Here is a 20,742-nt window from a genome sequence, read left to right on the forward strand (position 1 = left end):
AGCGACCATAATTCCATCTGCAGATTTAATTCCTCTGTGCTAACTAACACAACACACTCACAGGTTCTGGAGATTAAGATGTGGGCATCGTTGAAGAGAAAAGGAGGGCATTATTTTGCCTCCCACACAGGTAGAGTCAAGTAGTCAAACAGCTGTTGTTGAACACAAGAAACAGCATGCTCAAGGATTGTATATGGAATACGTCTAAGAAGGAAGCTACAGAGGTAAAGAAGGCATGAATGAGTGTTTCTAACAGAGACAACAGTATGTGCAAAGGAATGAAGGGAAGAGAGGATAGCAAGCCTTGACTTAGCGTGGTCTAATTTTACAGCTCTGGAATAACACGTCTGTCGTAGCAGTGTTCTCCAGACGTCGGCTTGTGAACTTGTAGATTTACCCTTGGTACTGCATAGGGTCCTGTGTTGCGTTCCATTCCCCTGCTTCCTGCCACATGGGAACTTCTCAATTACTGTTACAAGGGTATAGGTCCTAGGGTCTCACATATTGAAAATAAGGCCATATAGGGAAAGGCTCAAGATTGCATTTACGCACAGACCTTTGGGAGTTTCTGTCACCTCAACAGTGGCTGGAGTGTGTATATTCTTGTCACATGTCCACGCTATGCAAAGACAGTGATGACAGAAAATAACAAGAACAAAAGGAAGCCATTGAGCTGGCAATAAAAGGCAATAAAACAAACGTATACACATATCCAATAAGAGCTTATGGCAAAGCAAATATAATCTGCCAGAACATTTCCAAATTCATGTGACACCTGTACTTTTCACTATCCCCAAAGTGTGTTAAGAAATTCAAACTGTGAACTCTACGGTACACATAGTCTTAAACTTGATTTGTAAGATTTTAATACCTATCAGCACCTTAGCCTAAGAAATTCTGAGAATGAAGAGGAAACAGGCAATGTAGAGACTATCTGAAAATTTAAAGAAACAAGAAATGCTTTTATTTGTTGCATTAGTAATAGTGGAGTGGAGGAAGCAAAACTGTCTGTGTCACGTGTGTTGATACCTGAACTATACATGAAATGGTGCTGGGGAGGCAGGGCTGAGCCCCTGAGAAATCAATCTTCTGGTTATCTCCCATGGGTCCTAAGGGCTTGCTCAATTTTTTCCCTGTGACCATGATCTTTCTTTGTTAATTGAGCCTTGAGTTATCTTGTATTTGAATCTAGTCCTTGTGATGATTCATTGTCATCCCTTCCCCACGTGTCTGTTCTAACTTCCTGTCTGTGGCCGAATCCAAAGGGTCCACCACGCGGGAAAGGGATTTAAAAAAATCTTTCCACCTACTTCATATGTGAATCCTCTGTGAATAAAATGAGGAGGCTATTTTTAATTAGGTTGTGCTGTTCAACATTGCCTCTTACACGTGACTCAGCTCTGAGATCGACTGTATAAATCTATGAACGCGTGGAAGATATAAGTAAAATAAATACTTCTACCACCATCATTCTGGCCACTTGAGTGTGGCAGTACTGGGCCCTTACTTAGCTCTAGCCTGTGGGACCCTGGTTCAACCAAGGGCCGAAGATCCCAGATAAAGTAAAAATTCCTGACTTCAAATTGACCTTCTACCATATTTCCTGCAATTTTGTAATCAACTGTGTTTAACCATCCATTTAACCACATGATGGACTTAAAAATACTTTTGTCCATGTTAATGTCATGTTACTGGGCATAATAATCCGAAAGGCAGAAATTTGTCATGTTCAAAGTTTCTTTTGCAAAATTTCCACTCAAACGTATTTGAAAAAAGTCATAAAGTAGTCCAGCTTACCTTTTTGCTGCCTCCAGCATTCCTCTCTCTCCGCCTTTCCTCTTGGTCACATTGTCAAAAGTCTATTGTGTCCCAGGCACTGTAATATGCACTGAGAATGTACACAAAGATCGATGAGGCACAGAACTTTATTATCAGGGTTCTTCTCTTTAATTCTTTTTTATGTTTGTGTGAGGAAGATTGGCCCTGAGCTAACATTTGTAGCCAATCTTCCTCTTTTTGCTTAAGGAAGAGTGGCTCTGAGTAAACATCTGTGCCAGTCTTCCTCTATTTTGTGTGGCTTGATGAACCATGCTAGGTCTGTGCCAGAGATCAGAACCGGCAAACCCCAGGCCACCGAAGGGGAGCGTGCGAACTTAACAACTATGCCACCAGGCCGGCCCCTAACTTCACTTATTTTTAACAAAATGTTTATAAATTTTCTTTGCCCTGTTGTACCCAATATATACAACTTGTTTTTGAATTTCATTCCTCCCAACTTTGTACGTGTGTGTGTGTGACTATAGTCTCAGAATCAAGAAATAGCTCAGCATCTAATATTATATGGATTCAATTCTACTCATTATAACTTCATGGCAAAGTACTTCGTGTCAGCCCAAAATAGATATGTACGTCTCAGCGCCCTTCTCAAGAGATAATAGTATCAAAATCAAAGCTTTCTCCCTCCTAACAGTATTTTTCCTAAGGCTTCTTTGAAAAAGCAAAACAAAACAAAAACATGCAGCTTCACCTCAGCCATCTACGTCTCTGCTTCTCCTCTTTTCTAGTTACAGCCAACAGGTGCGGATACAGGGACTGAAATTCCAATGGGTAGAGGCCAGCTGTACAAATACAAACCCACACGTGATGGATGCCCAATGTTCCTTAAACCCAGGCAGTAGGAATTTTCTTTGCCACCCTCCTTGTGCCTCCTGTGGGTGACGACGACCCACCGTTCATTTCAGGGAGGTTCTTTCTGTCCTGCACCATTAAAGATGGCGTCTACTCAACCTCCACGGGACTCAGCACAATCTCAGAGGGTGGGCGAGCTGTCCTTCACTGGGACAGCTCCACACAGAAAACTGACACCCCCCTTCCCGGGAGGAGGAGAGGAGAGCACTTCCCGGAGAACAAATGTGCTTTTCAAAGGTGCAAAGGTCTGACAGGGGGAGAACGTGGGGGCACAGGGGCGGGTGATACTGAAAACAATGTATTTTTCCTTCCCTTTCAATCACTTTGCCCTGAGGTTTCTCACCCATGGGATCAATGGCATTAATTGTTTCAGGGGGATGGCAAATGCCATCTAGGACAAAGAAGTCATTGCTCAGCTTGAATTTCACACTAGCGTTTTTTTTTTAAGTCCATGGCCTTAAAAGCCTAGCTTTGTTGAGCAAATAAAAGATTTTTAAATTCCAAAATACATCCTTCCACATAGGCCTGGCAGAGCTCGAGGGCTGATCACAGAGGTTTACTGTAAGCCATTGAAACCAAAGGGAAGTCCCTGATAAACAGAAAGGGAGAGGTCCCCGGAGTGGGAGGAACTGGGAGTAATTAAGAGGGCACAGATCTAAGGCTAAGATGTTATTTGAGTCCTTTCAGGGGACAGGAATCCCATGTCCCAGATGTTAGGTCCAGAGTCCACAGTGGAAGGAAAATAGAAATTGCAGCTACGAGGAGGAGGCAGCTCAAACCAGAAGCGGCAGGTACTTCGCTTCATGTTCCCAGCTTTGGACCTAGTCATTTTCTCTAGTCCAAGCTGACCTTAAGGAGACCCTCCACCAGGATGGGGAGAGGAAAGTGGAGTCAAGGGGGCATGTCTTAGGCTTTGAAGACCAAACGGAGGGTGAGGGAGAGAGAGGTGTCTAGGGTATCGTTTGCCACTTGGATGCAAAACAGTCACTCAATGAACGCAAAGGGAGAAACTACTTATGGGTGTGCCCACGTGAAGAGTCTGAGTGACATCCAGACATAAACATTCATCAGGCAATTTAGATAGCCATGCCTTAGGCTGAAGGGAGAAAGAAGTTAGAGGTAAAAATACCAGACCATTACAGCCATCAGCAGCTTACATGATGCAGCAGATTACAACTAGATTCTCAGATCTAGCATCACCTGGAAAAGTTCTGAAAGCATGGATTCCTGGGTTCAGCCCCGGTGGTTCTCACTCAGCAGGTCAAGGGTGGTGGTCCGGGATCTGTTTGGGTAGAAAGCATCCTGAGGAAAGGTTCTGATATGTGTCAACGTTTTTGAAACCAACGGCTTGGGCCACCTTGGGGACAGTGTGGAGAGCGAGAAGAGCAAACGGCGGAGCACTGATCTCTGTGGAACCCAGCATCAAGGAGAGAGCTTGGAGAAAGAGGAGCCTGTGAAGGAATGATGAGGCAGGCCGCTGGGGAAACAACAGAGAGAGATGTCAGAAAAGGAGCCTTTTATACCCCTTTTATACTATGAGTCATTACTACATTATCATTTTTCTCAGTATTATTTTCTCAAAGATAAAAATGTTCCTTTTCTATAGACTACTTCTCTATAGAGTATTTTTTTTACAGTATCCTATTGAGCGAAAAAAAGCATTTTATTAAAAGCAGTAATTTGTTACTGCTCTAAATGATCTTTTATAGTTTCTAAAACACAGTGTCTTCTTGATAAAGCAGGTCTGAGAGTGAATTATTAGGCTGCTGGAAGTTCTTGCCAATGAACAAAGACATAAAACATAATGTGCCTAAGTTGGCTCATGCAAAGTGGCTGGGGTGTATTTGCTAATTAGCATGCTGCTGTTGGCACCTTTCACCTTTCTTTGTTTCTTTTGGAGGTTTCCTCCAGGAAAAAATATATAAATTACTTGCAAAAAAAATTTTTTGAGATTCAAAACAAAGCACATACCTTTATGTAGGCAGACTTTGCACAATAGCGTGCTGAGATATCTTCTCTCATCTCTAGCAACGTGATGCTCACTGAATGAGCCCCAGGCTAACGTCTCAGGCAGAATCAGAGTGCACGAATGATGAGGCACTTTACTTTTGCTCTTTCCCACTTTCTCAGGCCATGCCTGGGCTCTGCTGCCTAATAGGATCTGAAAGAGAGGAAATGAAGGCATCGGCCATAAACCCACAGCCGCCTCCACACCTGGGTTTGCACACACCTGAGTGAGGCTCTCACATATCTCTGTCCTTCCTGTTAAAGACATCTAAGAGAGACATTGGAGGACCACAAAAACCTCCGATATGTTGTCATTGAAAAGCTGTTAGGAATTTTGCAGCTGAGAGCGGCGCATCTAATTACTGAATTATTAAACAGAAGGCCCGTGCCTAAAAAGCACCATCCTGTCAGTCAAGAAGATAAGTTCTTCTTGTGAAAAGCAGAGGTACAATTAGGTCACCTCACTCAATTCTGCAGATAAATGTGAAATATTCGAACTCAAGGGGCAAGGAAACTTAATTGCCTCTGGTATCAGCTTTAGGTTCAAAAACTGAAATATGAAGCCAAATGTGTTTTCAGTTCCTGCAGTTGCTGGAAACAACAGTCTCAACCTTCTGCTATCTTGCATTTTTGTTTCAGGCCCGAAGATTGTTTTCTGAACTTAGACTCTCACCCTACAGAAATCGTACCTGATAGATTTCAGCAGGGGAAATAAATAAGGGAGGCGGGGCATAGGTTAGGCCAAAGATGACCTTTTGAGGCAGGCAGTTTTCTGCATGAGCCCTATTTTTTTCAGCTTTGGAACCAGATTGTAGAAATTCCCTAACCTTTCTCAGCCTGCTCAGAGAGAAGACGAATAGCTGGTATATTTTCCATTTTTGTGTTTATGTCCTCGAAAGACATTTCCATTTGACCACAATAATAATAAAACAATAAATAAAAATTTTTAATTATGGAACTGTAATTGTTTTTTGGGCACTATACTTAAAAGCTTTACTATTTTCCTACTTTGTCCCCATAATATATCTATGACTTAGACACTTTCGTTAGATCCACTTTAGAAATGGAGAAATTGAGTCACAGATAAGTTAAATTTACATGCTCAAATAACATGGCTAGAAAGCGGATGAGCCAGGATGTTAACCAAGAAAACCACTCATCCTTAAACTGCATACATATATATTTCTTAATTGGTCATTCTACTCTGCTAAAGGATTTTACAAAAGGACATAAAGAGGATGGTAACTTCATCTGCCTTGTTCTCTTTTTGTATTTCAATAGGATGTCCATATTTTGTGAACTGAACTGAATGAGAAAATCAACTTTTGGCACCATCTCCCCGCCAGATGCCTTCACTTAGCTCCTGAGCTTCTTGCAGCAGAGGTATCCCACCTGAACCACGTTACCTGTCCATGCATTGGCCCCTTCTACTAAATGAAGCAGCTAAAGGGCAGGGGTCCTTTTTCATTCACCCTTGCATACCCAGCATATTCATCAGGGCTCTCCAGAGAAAGAGAACCAAGAGGATATTAAAAGATATTTATTATGAGGAATTGGCTCATGTGATTATGGAGGTTGAAAAGGCCCCCGATCGGCCGTCTGCAAGCTGGAGACCCGGGAAAGTCAGTGGTGAAATTCAGTGAGCATGAAGGCCTGAGAACCAGAGGAGCCAACCATGTTAGTCCCAGCGTAAGGGCAGGAGAGGACGAGCTAAGAAGTCCTACTCAAGCAGCGCAGCAGAAAAAACGGGCAAATTCCTCCTTCCTCCTTTTGCTCTATTCAGGCCCTCAAGGGGTTGGATGATGCCCACCCACAGTGGGGGAGGTGATTTACTTTACTGAGTCTGCGATTCAAATGCTCATCTCATCCGGAAACACCCTCGCAGACACACCCAGAAATAATGTTTAATCTCGGCACCCCATGGCTCTTTCTAGTTGACACTTAAAAGGAACCATCACACACAGATTGGCATTTTTTCAGTTTCTACTCAATAAATGATTTGGAACTGAATCCAACTCCTTCAACTGCAAGGAATGGATCCTAATAACGTTTGATGCCTTGTTTTATGCTGCTTGTTGCTGGCTGAGGCTATTTACCCATGTGATTCTCAGCAACGTGACTCCTGGTCAGTCGGGAATGCTGATCCTGAAGGATGTTTTTCATGGGGACCTGGCTCCACAGAGTCAATTCAGAAGCACCAGCTTATCTCATTCTCCTGGGATCTCTGGTATGGGAAAATTGATCCCGAAGATGTGCTTCTTTAAAGACATGATAAGGACTCATTGGCTCCGACTAAGGCCATAGGATTCTTTCCATACTTGCTGCACTGCTGAATTCTATTATAGCTATATATCTGTGGATGGATAGGTAGATAGACAGATAGATAGAGAGAGATGTATCTCCCCATATGTTCCCACCTCAAAATGGCATTTGACATTCTTCTTTGTTTAAACTAAGCAGTCAGCTCAGACCCCAGAACCAGGATCTCACAGTGGCTGGGAATAGTGTCAAGATTCAATCTTCCTAGGTCTAGATATCAGTTCTGCTGCATGCTAGCTGTGTGCCTCAGTTTCCTAGTCTGTACACTCATAAAATATCCAAAAGTCACATACTTGTTAGTTCATTGACCTGGAATTTAAACCATGTGTCTTTACCAACCACTTTAACTGACTTTTGTCAGTTCATCTACTTTGTGGACCTTTTTCTTTTAATTCTCCTCACCCAGCACATAGTAAATGCTCAGTAAATTTATGTTGCATGGATTTCGATTATTCTCAAAAGTGTGACCTGTATCAAAATTCTAAAGAAATAATATGTTATGGTCCTGTAGACGAGGTAGTGTCCAATGATCAACTCTCATTTAAAAATTATAGTTTACTCCAATATAACTAAAGAAAAGTGTACCATGGTATGCTGAGGATAACTTGAAGGCCAGAAGCCTACAAACATGTGAAAAATGTTAACATCACATTTTTAGGCTTATTAGAAACAGTCTAAATAATTACACCAGTCAAATTACTGGCGGCTTTTGGCTCATATCCAGGATGAAGGTCGTGACCCAACATACCAGGACTCTGCACCGCACACGTGATTGACAGGAAAAGGAAATTGATTGATACCTTTCACGTGGGAATCACGGCTTGTTGTAAGTATAAGCAAAACACATATCTGGATTTTGCAGGAAAAGTTAATTCTGGTCTGATTCAAATTCTTTGTTCTCAAAGTTGTTTAATTGTGATTTATTTGTGTGTGTGCGTGTGTGTGTGTGTGTGTGTGTGTGATAAAACAGCTGTGTACAATAACAATATACGGGTCACTTGCTGCTGTTTAAAATCGTCACTGGATATGTCTTTGCATTCTTTTCATTGCAATATCTATTGGTTATTTGGCTTCAGGCAGGCAGGAAGCTGTTTCTCAAATGGATTTTTTTTCAATCCATACATAGGAAATGATTAATTTTTGAGTCTCTAGATAATTATCTACAGTCCATCCATGAAGAATATGGAAGTTACTATTTAAAAGGAATTTATGGAAAGGGAAAACTACCACAGCTTCTCATATTTCTGTAATAATGATCATTAGAAGTCCATGCTGGCTCTCCAGCTCTGTGCTTTGGGTCCACTGGTGTGCTAGTGACCCAACACGCAGGAGTAAGAAAAGGATTTATCTCATATAGGGGGGCTTGATTCACAGGCAGATGATGTACTTCTCAGGTTCAATCCCATGATTCATGAAAAGATTTAAGGATTCACAAGAAGTTAAGAACTAATTTATCAACCAAGTCCATTTTGTTTCCAGGTGTGGTATGTATGGCATTTGGAAGCTATTTTCTTGTAAAGCAGAGCTTATCAACCTGCACATTAGACTTAACTGGGGAAGTTTTAAAAACCTCACCATACCTCCAGCCAATTGGTGGGGCCCAGGCATCAGTGTTTTACGTGGCTCCCAGGTGATTCCAATGTCAGCCATTGCTGGGCACGAGGATTAGGTCAGAATTGTTTAGATATGTACCAACAGTATGTATACCTTACGCATTACTGATGTTTTTTACAGTTGTCTGTAGGCTTTTGTAAAAACAAAAATTATATTGCTCCACTTGCTATTAAAGACAAAAGAGGTTCGTTTTAACTTGGAGTATACAATCTGAATCAATTTCCACTTCGAGTCTCCTTTGAATACAGAAAAAAACCCAACCATATTCACATCCGTATTTTGAAATATTTTCCTGTAATATATTCTCATGCTATATGAGAGAAAACCCTTTGAGGAGCCCACCAGAATGTGACAGGCTGTTTTTGTTCACTTTTATCAAGTCAACGTTTTTGAATGCTTACTACATCCTTAGCAATAAGGATGTCTGAGTAGTGTCCATACCTCCCAAGAATGCACGAGCAGTGGGGAAAACAGTTGTGTATACAAATAACTATAATACTTTGAGATAATTGCACTAAATGAGCTCTTTGTTAAGTGCTATGAGGTATGATCAAGGGGTGATCATGAAGTCTCCAGGGAGGAATCAACCCTGTGCTAGAGCGTGGAAGGTAGTTAGAAGGATCCCATGTGGGCAAGCAAAAGATGGACATTCTGGAAAAAGGCAAGAGTAAGTTCCCAGACAGGTAAAATTTATATTGTTTTGGGGATTGGAAAGCAGTCTGATAGGGCTGGACCACTGAGGTATTTTACCATTGGCCTTACTGTGAAAGAAGGACTTACTTTCTCAGTGGCTCAAAAGAGGTAGGAATGAGCCACTCTAATAAAATTTTGTTTTGTTTGTTTTTCTTTTTTTTTGTTGTTTTTGTGAGGAATATTCACCCTGAGCTAACATCCATTGCCAATCTACCTCGTTTTTTTTTTTTTCCTTGAGGAAGATTGGCCCTGAGCTAACATCTGTGTGTGGGTCACCTCCACAGCAAGGCGGATGAGTGGAGGAGGTCCACACCTGGGATCCGAACTCACAAACCCGGGCCACTGAAGTGGAGCACATGGAACTATAGCTACTCAGCCATGGGGCCAGCCCCTAATTTTTAAAAAAGATTTTCAAGTAAAAGTAATAAAGATTGACTAAATTCAGAATTGTTGCTCATTATTTATGTTTTTTCTTATTTTATAAAATATGGCAAAAGCTTTTTCAAATCATGATTCTTCAGGGTTTTTTCCTAGTATTTTATGACTATGTAACAATACTTATTATGATTAGATTTTCTTGAATTAATATATTACACAAGGACTAATAGTCCCAGAGGACACGTACAAATATAGTACTCATTAGATGATAAAGACCAAGTGGAAACAATTGCTTTAATAAATTTATATTTAATAGCATGCACAGGTGTTTTTGTTTTGAAGAGGAAACTTTAGGTAAAAAGTGTGGCTCATTTTCATGCCATCCCAGAATGCTAGATGAAGGGAAGTTTTCCCAGTTTTAGAAAAAATAGAGCACACAGATGTTTAGGTCCTGGTGACAGAAAGAAAGTGTTCCTGACCTGCACTGGGTTACTTTTCTCCACATTGCCAAAACGGCCTCTCAGTGGATTCCAGCGTGGGCACCAACCCAGAGCGTTCCTCTGTGTTGACACACAGACCTGGTCCTGTAGACTGATTTCATGTTCTCTATGTTATTTTGTCACAGAAAACCCCATCTGAGCTATGTTACAGGAAGCACTCCTAGAAGTATTCAGGAGTGTTTACTTGGAACCCGGAAAAGGGATTCAGATAATCCACCAAACCCAAATAGTCTACAATGAAGTCTCCAAGAAATAAATTACACACTTCATACAAAGGAAAGAACCATCTCGACGAGTGGAGAGAGCCTTGACCTAGAAACCAAGAAACAAACATTGAGGTCTTACCACATACAAGCTAGATGACCTTGGGGAGGTCATTCAACTTGCTTAACACAGTCGAACCTCGTGTTCCTTAACTCAAGATAGAGAAAGTAATGCTTTCTTTTTCATACTCACAGGATTGGGAGGACTAAATCAGTGTGGAAGGATTTTACAGCCTGTAATCTGTTCACAAAGGTGAACACAGGTATTTCCTTGCTTTTGTTGTTGTCTGGATTTTACAGTTTGTCAAAGCAATCTTTCCTTAAAATGAAAATGTTGGAACCAACAGAAAAATATACGTAAGCACATAGAAATTCCTAGAGAGAAATTCTGTAAAATTTTGGATTTAATCGCTGTTTTACATAATGAGGTGATACTTTAAAAATAATTTTTAAAATATTTATAAAGCATTGTAAAGTATAAAGTATTTATGAAGTATTTATAACATAAATAAAATACTTTATTTTTATTATAAAAATAATTGTAGGGGCTGGCCTAGTGGCTTAGTGGTTAAGTCCTCATGTTCCACTTCAGCAGCCCGGGGTTCACAGGTTCAGATCCCAACTGTGGACCAGTACACCACTCATCAAGCCATGTTGTGGTGGCACCCCACACACAAAATAGAGGAAGACTGCCACAGACGTTAGCTCAGCCACAATCTTCCTCAAGTGAAAAAAGGAAGGTTGGCAACAGATGATAGCTCAGGGCCAATCTTCCTCACCAGAAAAAAAAAAAAAAATTTATATCTGGATCTTTTACTTGCTCGTATAACATGCTTTTTCTATGTCTTTCAAAAGTTTCCATAAATATAAAGACTAGATATTATTCCAATTCATAGATTCCTCTTGTTTATAATTTTTAGCTTTATTCGTAAAACTTGATCTGGATTTCAATGTTTCCCATCAAATATACACAAGATGGACACTACTGGATCAAAATATATAAACACCATCAAGCCTTTTGATTCATAATTCCAAGCAGATTTCTTAAAAGCTACACTAATTTATAACCTCCTCATCAATAGGTGTCTCCATTTCAGCATGCCCTTAGCAGCACTGCATTTTGACGTTCAAACATAAATATTGTTGTCATTTTGTTTCACATTTCTTTAGTAATTTGTGAATCCAGTTTTCATTTTAGTTATTCCTATACTTCTATTTTGACTGCTCTCCTCATTCCCTTTCCCATTTACTTATTCCTGCATTTTTAAAGATTTGTATGGCTTACTGAAATATTAAGACCATTAACTTTGAAATATTTGCACAAATTATTTTCTCCAAGTTTTTTAAAATCTTTTAATTTGTTTTATATTATTTTTCACTGTAGAGAAAATTTTGCTCTTGATTTTATCAAAATGATAGCACTTTTCCCTTGTGACCTCTCCCATTGGAAAGCAGTGCTGTTATGACCATTTGGAGCCAAGACATAGCCTCCACGATGCACACATGTAGGTCTGCTCCAACTTCACTCAGTCAACAGACACTCATTGAACGACTCATGTGTGCTGGGCATATAAGTTCGACCCTGGCTGACCCAGACACAGATGATCTATTTCTTCTTCCCAGGGGGAATTTTGAAGCAAATGTTACCTCCTGGTTGGAAAGAGAGGTAGCTTTAAGGCTAGAGTTAGGTTTCTCCATTTATAAAGGTCTCCCTATGGCCGGCACTCTCCAAGCAGTCATTTTTTCTTTCACTATGTAAAGAAACGATTATTATTATACGAAGTTAAGAAATTCACTTTAAGTCACATTGATAGCTTCAAAATGAGTCACAAGTTTTTATGTTATTATTTCTGTAGCATGTAGTAGAGACAATAATTATAAAAGTGGAGCCATTTGTGTTTTCTAAATCTAGGATTTTAAGAAACTAGATAAGTGTTCAGTACGGCAGGGACTTTGTTTATCCAGAAACCACATGCACCGTCTTTTTCTTAAGAAAATCTTGGCAATATAATTTGGGGTTGCAATTGCCCAGCCCCAGAAGCTGAGGTATGGTTGACCTGAATCATTCATTACAATCTTATTCTCTTTTGGCAGATGATGTTCATTTTTCAGTTTCAGTTGATGTGAGGAGCGCACATGTCACCATTTCTGGCCAGGGAAGTGTGAAGGGAAGTGTAGGAGGAGGTTTCTGGGAAGGACAACCCTGTTTGTTCCAACTTCAACCTTCCGTGCTTAGGATAATAGTGTGAAGATGGAATGCCTAGACTGTGGCAGCCACATTGGCATCATGAGACAAAGACCAAGAGAATCCCAGAAGCACATAAAATCAGTGGAGGCTGCAACAATGTGGGATTGCCTACCCCCAAGGATTTGTCCAGCTCTGTAAGGTTTTAAGATACCGAGAGTTGATTCATAAAATCGGTAAAGAAGATATGAACAAGAGATATGAAATTAATAAATTAGGTATAAAAAAGCCTAATAATACATAAATTTGGAAAATAATAGGAAGCTCACAGTGAACACAAAGCTATCAGCCATCACATAAAGAAGAAATTAGGCAACAAGCTCACACTATGGCAGCAAGCTGAGGTTTTCACATCACAGGAAGACTCCACAGACCAGCAAATGTGCAAGAGAAGCTGAGTACAGAATCCAGATTTATTAGACATTTGAGAAAGGCATTTACGTGAAAGAGAACCAGCAAATCCGAACATAAGAAAAACTAATACCCTGGATAACAAAGGTAATAGAGCAAATATACAAAAAAAGAAAACCTTAAAATAGTTGGAGCTATAAAGAATGGGATGACAGTCATTGAAAGAAAAAAGAAGGTGTGTGATGAAATAAATACAGGTAATAATAAGAACAAAAATAGAGATTTTGCAAAGAAAAATATGCTCTGTAATAGTTACTATACTTATAAATATAAAGAAACATGTATAAGTAGTTATTATATGTACTGAATAATAAGTTAGACAGTATTGAAGGGCAAACTGAAGATGGAAATTTAAACCGAGAAACGTTTGTAGATCACAGAATAGAGACAAATAGAAACAAAAGTGTGAACTAAAAGTCTAAATATTTTAAGGGCAGACTCAAAATTTCTAACATCCATCTAAAAGTGTTTATATACTGAGTAAACACAGGAAGGGAGAAGAGCTACTTGAAAAAATGTAGCAAAAAATATCCCAGAACCCTTACATAAATAATAAATACATATGTACATATATACATACGTAAATGAGATATGTCCTCAAACTGAATGAGTACACAGTACTGAACAAGATAAATTTAATCAAAAACAAACCAAAAACTCACACTAAGACAAAATAAAATGAAATTTCAGAATATTAATACTGAAAAAATATTCTTAAAAGATACCAGAAGAAAAAGAATGATTATTCACAAGGGAATGGAAATCAGATTGACACCGGGTTTCTCATCAGCGGCACCGAATATAAGAACGCAACAGTAGCATCATAAAGTCCTGAGAAATAGTGTTTTGAACCTAGCGTGCTACACTCAGCCAAACCAGCCACACTGTAATTTGAGATAGAAGAAGAAAATAAACACGTTTTTTAGACATAGAGACTTTACAATTTATACAACTTCTCTGAAAGAACCATAAGAAAATTTACTCAAAGATGAAAATGGAAGGGGAGATATTCAAGAATTATTGTAAACAAATAAACATGTAAAACACTGAAGTTTTTATTGATTGTAAAATTTATTTCACAGTATTAATCTGAGGGGGTAAAATGCTTATGAAAGGAATAGGGTGAGCGAAGAGAAGCAAAGTTTGCTCAGATACAGGATACAAATACTGATAAATTCTAGGCTGAAAATTGTATTTAAGATACTAGAAGTACCCAAATAGTTATTCAATATAAGAAAATATTAGAAGAACACTTTTCAAACCCATAACAGTAATTATTTCTGAGGGCGGAGCCTGGAATATATTTTGAGAGAGGATTGGAAATATAGATCAAATTAAATTTAACTGCAAGGCTTTAGTTATTAAAAGGGAGATGGATTCATGCATTTTAATAAAAATTAATAAAAATTGAAAGCAGTGTATGTCCATAATAAGGTATATGTACAAAAACAAAGGAAAGAATGAAGAAATTATTTGTGTCATCCGTAATCCTGCCAAAATATCGAAATCACCATTGATACTTGGCAAGTATTTTCTCTTGGGATCTTTTCTTTGCATATTTTCATTTAATTGTGATCAGATCAGAATGACCAGAAAATGTTGTCAGACTTCTCTACATATCATTATAATATTAAGTTGTATTTCCATACTGCCTATTTTTAGCATAGAAAATTTTCCTTTTATCCCTTTTATCCATGGGCATCATATTCTGAGTCCCCTTTTATCTCAAAACTCCTCAATTTAGTTGTCTATCCTAGCTGTTTCTACTCCGGATTTTCTCTAGAACATAATCCTGCTAGATGTGTGCCCACCCCTTCAGTTCAAACATGTCTAAGTCACCAGCAACTCAGTCATGGTCAACCCCAAGTTCTGAGTCCCTCTCTTACCAGATGGGCTCACAGCATTTTGTATATATACTGGTGACTCCAAACTTTCTTCTCCAGCCCAATTTCTGAACAAAACTTGCATATATAGCTTCCTCCTTTGAATCTCCATTTGGGCATCTGTTAATCAAGTCAAACTTAATGTGTGTGAAACTAAACTCTTATTTTCCACACCCGTAAACCAATCTTCCCTTAGTTTTACCTGGCTCAGTAGATGGCAACTCTGCTCACCCAACTGCTCAGGCAGAAGCCTTGTAGTTCTGATTACTGCTCTCTCTCACACACCCCTATCCTGAATCAAACTCTTCCAGGATGCCATGACAAACACCATTCCAAGCCCTGTCATCACTCATCTCGTAGGCTGCAAGAGCTTCGACCTTGTCTCCTGGCTTCTATTTCTGACTCCCAGCAATCTCTTTTCCACGCTGTACAGTGTTCCTGTTAATATGAAAATGTTATCATGTCACCCCCACCTTCTGCTAAAAATCCTCTAAATGGCTTTTGATACCCCAATGCAAAACCTTCCTCTTGGTTCTAAACCCATGCATGACATGACCTTGAATTATTTTCCCCCCCTCACTCACTGCCTTTGAGCCATACCTGTTGGCTTACTGTCCCTTGAGCACACCAAGCAAGCTCCCTGTGGCCAAGTTGCCTACACTTGCTATTCTCTGTGCCTGGAATGCTCTTTCCCCAGATAATTTCATGGCTCTCTCCGTCACTCTTTTTGGCTTCTTGTCCAAATGCAACATCCTCAGAGAGTCCTTCCCTGACCTCTAGATCTAAAACTAGCCCTTCATACTCTCTATTCCCTTACCTTTATTTTTATTTACAGTTTTCATTACTCTTAACATTATGTTATTCTCTCTATTTCTTCCCTTAAACATAAACTGTTAATTATTTTACATGTGAAGAAACTGAGGCTTTGAAGGAACAATAAAGTCTATTAGACGTGGGTTGAAACCCAAGGTTTTGAAGTCAACAGATGCTCTTCTCATTAGACTATGTTGTTGTAATGCTGCTAATAGGAAAAAGAGAGAGACAGAAAGGAGAGAGAAGAGAGTTTAGAGGTAATTTATTTTTAATATTTGAGAGTGGAGGACAAAGAAGTCTTTTAATTATAAATCATGGCTCTGTCCAGTAAAGAATAAAACGTTTGACTGCTGCTTAGCAGCTGGTCCCAGGAATTGACCACAGCTTGGTGACAGTGTTTTAAATGACTGCAGGTGTGACTTAAAGGCACCAGAGAATCCAGGACAGGGCGAAGGTCACCGTTTGGATGCCATAGGCTATTAAGGTAATTTGGGAGTTGAGTCAAGGAAGATGTGGTTTGTTGAACCACAAATCCAAAGGGAAAGGTAAAGCCTTTGAAAATGGGTGAGAGTAAGTATTCTTTTGTCCTATTCAGGGAAAGGGCAAAGTACACCCAGCTGGACATAATTAAGTCTGCAAAAGGGCCAGAGGGTCAGGGGCAAGAAAGTGGAACAGGTAAAAACTGACCTCTACGCCAACTCTGACACAAACCAGCGAGGGCAAAGAATGTGTTGTCAATTTGCATATTTCCAGAAGAGAGGAGGGCAGCCATCCACACCAATGTTAATTGAGCCTTATGTTGACAGTATCATCGGAAATAAAATATGAGCCTGACTGAAGGCACTTGGAAAGGACCGGTGTTACACACAGGAAAGGGACCTCAGTCTCTACCAGGCCCACCAAAGATTACACCAAAGTTTGCTCTCCATCCTCCTGCTCATATTTCCTTTAGACCAAGCATTATGCTTTCTTCATCTGCTTATATTACTCCCTCCCCAACCCTATTATGAATTCCTTCTCTCCAGGGCAGTAATACATGTCTCTCATCTCTATATTTTCCAGATCTTTGCATGGATTTTGGTATATAATGTGGACAAAAATATTTGGTCAAGTAGGTGTGAATGAATGAAAGAGTCTCAATTCCCATTCTTAGAGTTATATATTTGACTCTGGCCATTTGGATGAGACCTCAATGCAGTCCATAGAGTGACAGTGTGCCCAGAATTTTATGCATCCCCATACTGCATCTGTCCATGACAGGTCTCTATTGTGCAGATAACTTGAGTAACTGTAACTCGTGTGCTCAAGACTGGATAACAGATGTGTCCATAAACAATGATATGCAAGAGGAAATGGGAGTCTCACCTTCGCATCCCAAGATGCTCCTTCTCTATCTACAAATGAGATAGAGAAGCATTGTGGATTAGAGGATTAATAACAGAGAGATTTCTTTTTTAAATGTACTATTTTAATTACTTTATGAGATACTGTATGCTCATCATGGGAAAAGTAAGAGAGATAATTACTTTAAAAAATTATAGTCAAAACAGTTCTCATCCAGAGATAAGAACTGTTAAGAACAGGTTGCTATGTTCCCCTTAACTAAGGTGGACAACAGAAAGATATTATATTTGACGCGTGTGGGCGTGCACATGTGTGTATACACAACGTTCGATCTATCCACGTGTTTTCCTACAGTTCCGAAGTGTATACTTTAAAGTCAGACAAAATCTGATTTTCAATCTATGAATAAAGAAAGTTACTTTTACTTAATAACTCTCTACCTGTGTGACCTCCAATTCTATAATGAAGATAATAATAGTACCCATTTTATTTTGTGCTTATAATAATTAAACAAGGTAATTGATTTAAAAGATTTAGCATAATGTTTGCAAATGTAATCTCTAGAATATTAGCTATTTGCATTATAAAATTGGGAATCTATTGCAAATTGCTTTTTAATCTGTATTTTTCCACCAAATCTCTTGTTGTTAAAAGCACTTCAAAACTTGATGCTTTTTAAATCATTGCATACGATTTCATCATATAAGTGTGCCGTGATATGTATAACCGTGTTTGTATCTTTGAAAAGTTACACTATTTTCAATGTTTTACTACTGCAAATAACACTATAATGTAGGACTTTCATTTGGCCCATGTTGGTGGAATGTTTATCGTGCACGGAGTGATGTACTGGGCACTGGAATAAATGATACAGATATGCTCATTACTCTCATGGCACTTCTAGAAATTAAATAACAGTTTGGATAAAGTATAATGTGAAAGCATGTGAAGTAGAGGGTATCACAGGACCACCCACTCAGAATTATGGGTCAGAAAGTCTTCTGGGAGAAAGTAAAGTCTGAATGGAAACTTATAGGATGAGTAGAAATCTCTCAAATGGACAGAAGGTGGGAGGGAAGAGCTTGTGCTGTTCCAAGCAAAGAGACTATCACATGAGGAAGCCTGGAGATACAAGAGTGCACGGGCTACTCCAGAACTGACAGTGGCTCCTACAGGCAAAGAACACAGTGGAGTGAGCTGGTGACAAGCAAGAGTATCAGGTAGTAGGAGGCCTAGTTTGCTTAAACTCATCCTAAGGGAACTCTATGCACATATTTTAAAAAGTGAATCGACATAATTACATTTGTGTTTTAGAAAGAGGCCCTCTCCCACCCCAAACGTCAATGTGCGGCAGGGATTGCAGGAGAGTAATGCCGAAGTCTGGAGGGGGAAAAAAGTGAGGGGACTCCTCCAGGATCCTGAACAAGATAGGATGTTAGCTTGGGCTAAGGAAGTGCAAAGGGATGGAGCAAAGACGCACACAGATTTCATAGATTTTATTTTATTTCATTATTTTTATTTTCTTTTAATTTTTTTGAGGAAGATTAGCCCTGAGCTAACATCAGCTGCCAATCCTCCTCTTTTTTTCTTTTTGATGAGGAAGACTGGCCCCGAGCTAACATCCGTGTCCATCTTCCTCTACTTTATATGTGGGACGCCTGCCACAACATGGCTTGCCAATTGGTGCTATGTCTGCACCTGGGATCCGAACTGGTGAACCCCAGGCCACTGAAGCAGAACGTGTGAACTTAACCGCTGCGCCACAGGGCCGGCCCCAGATTTCATAGTTTTTAGAAGATAAAGTCAACAGAATGTCTGTGGGATGGATGGTGAAGGAATAGAGAACAGCAAGGGGTCAAGTGTGGTACCCAGTGCTTTATTTGAGCAATCAGGGAGATAGCGATGCCATTTGCTGGTTGTGAGCATCAAGAGGAACACATTTGGAAGTGGGATGTAGGATATTATAGAGCTTATGATTTCAGTTTTGTTTTTGATTACTTTTATGACAAACAAATAGAGATGTCCATGAAGTAATTAGAAATAAAGATCTTAATTTTGGGGGAGACATGTAGGGTTGTCAGGGAGAAATATAATCTGGAAAAGTGTCAGCATATCTTTGATATTTGACGTCAAGAAAACAGGCGAGTTCACCTAGACTGAGGGTAAAGAACAAGAAGAGTCAAGAGCAGACCCCTAAGGAGCTCAGGTACCAGAGCAAAATGCAAAGACATCGCGCTCTCCTTGGAGAGTAATCAACATGTACATTTCTGACTATTTTTTTAAGGTAAAACCCTAGATACGTTATTATCTGCTCATTAGACTAACACTATTTTTAAACTGTTGGTAGTCACTGTGAAACTGAACTTTAGAAATGTTATATCAATTTGCATTCTCATGTCTGGTATATGTGAGTGCTCATTTCAGAAATGTTCACAATGCTTGATATTATGCACTTTTAAAATCTCTGCCAATAAGTCGCAGACCGATTTTGAATCCTAACTTTATCAGATAACAAGCCTGCACTGATCCTTAAGCCATATCTGGAAGAAAGAGATGGAATCAATTCCTAATCTAACTTTGGCTAGTTTGAGTTCATTTGTCTGTGCCCGAGTTATCTTGTTTGTAAAGTAAGGATAGCTCTTCCATGCCAGGTTTGTGGTTGGATAAAAAGTGAGAACATTCAGAAATTTCCAATGCAAAAAATATTTTTTTCCATTCAATTCTTCTCCACTTATCTAGTATATCTTAGAGCAACTAGAAAAGTGATCATGCTCAGCAGACATTTCCCATCTGCAAATTTAATTCAGAAAACATATTTTGAAAACCCACACTATACAAAGTGTTCTCCTAGATGATTAGCTGGACCCTGTTCCGGACCTCTTGAAAGAATGAAAGAAACTAACATTAATTGACGTGTGTGAGCTGGATATTTTACTGGGCATTTTCTGCACGCTTTTCCAAATCAGTTTATTCTTTACAGAAATCTAATTTTATGACAGTGCAAACTGTCTCCAACGGGTTCTACCTCCACAGTGAAAGGGCCAGTGAGTGGCAGAACCAAGATTCAAACTTAGGCCTATCATAGATCCAATGCCTGGCTGTCTACAATGTTCCACAACCTATATTCTAGTATTTTTACCAGATTTTATTCTGTAAATACTTAGAGGGTGTGTTACCGAAAAACACTCTACAAGATTTTCTAAATAATAAAGAATTAATTGGTAGAAAAACTTGCTTCAATTGATGGTTTTCTAAGTAATGCTTTCAATTGACTTTGTTCATCTGCATTTATATTGCCACAACTCTGTAAATTTTGGAGAGTGTAGCCAATGCAACTAGATAAGAGAGAGCATTTGAGACATAATTGGATAGAGACAGGTAAATGATCTTTATTTGGGATGATTGTATATCTGGAAAAATCCAAGAAAATTAATACAAATGTTGTTATATACGATAATGGAATAAAATACTGCAAACTGACAGCCAAACAAACATGATACATTTCTTTAGGGATAATCTTAAACAAAAGATATGCAAAACCTGTAAGAAGAAAGTTTTAAAACACTATGGAAAGACACAAAAGC

At 39.2% G+C, this 20,742-nt stretch overlaps 1 long non-coding RNA gene across 4 annotated transcripts in view; it reads right to left on the reverse strand.

The window, feature by feature from the left end:
- Positions 1-15,345, reverse strand: part of LOC139083361 (uncharacterized) — a 53,707-nt gene extending 38,362 nt beyond the window's left edge. For 3 of the 4 annotated variants that reach the window (XR_011540014.1, XR_011540013.1, XR_011540016.1), the window contains exons 1-5: positions 15,204-15,288; positions 4,660-4,849; positions 3,889-4,165; positions 2,528-2,618; positions 1,798-1,888 (exon numbers count right to left, since the gene is read on the reverse strand). This is a non-coding gene — a long non-coding RNA (uncharacterized lncRNA). Of the gene's footprint in view, positions 1-1,797; positions 1,889-2,527; positions 2,619-3,888; positions 4,166-4,659; positions 4,850-15,203 lie in introns of all 4 variants that reach the window. The other variant, XR_011540015.1, reaches the window with a different exon arrangement.
- Positions 15,346-20,742: the final 5,397 nt, after the last annotated feature.

Source organism: Equus przewalskii, chromosome 1, assembly GCF_037783145.1.
Source record: "Equus przewalskii isolate Varuska chromosome 1, EquPr2, whole genome shotgun sequence".
In the NCBI taxonomy this organism is placed as follows: domain Eukaryota; kingdom Metazoa; phylum Chordata; class Mammalia; order Perissodactyla; family Equidae; genus Equus; species Equus przewalskii.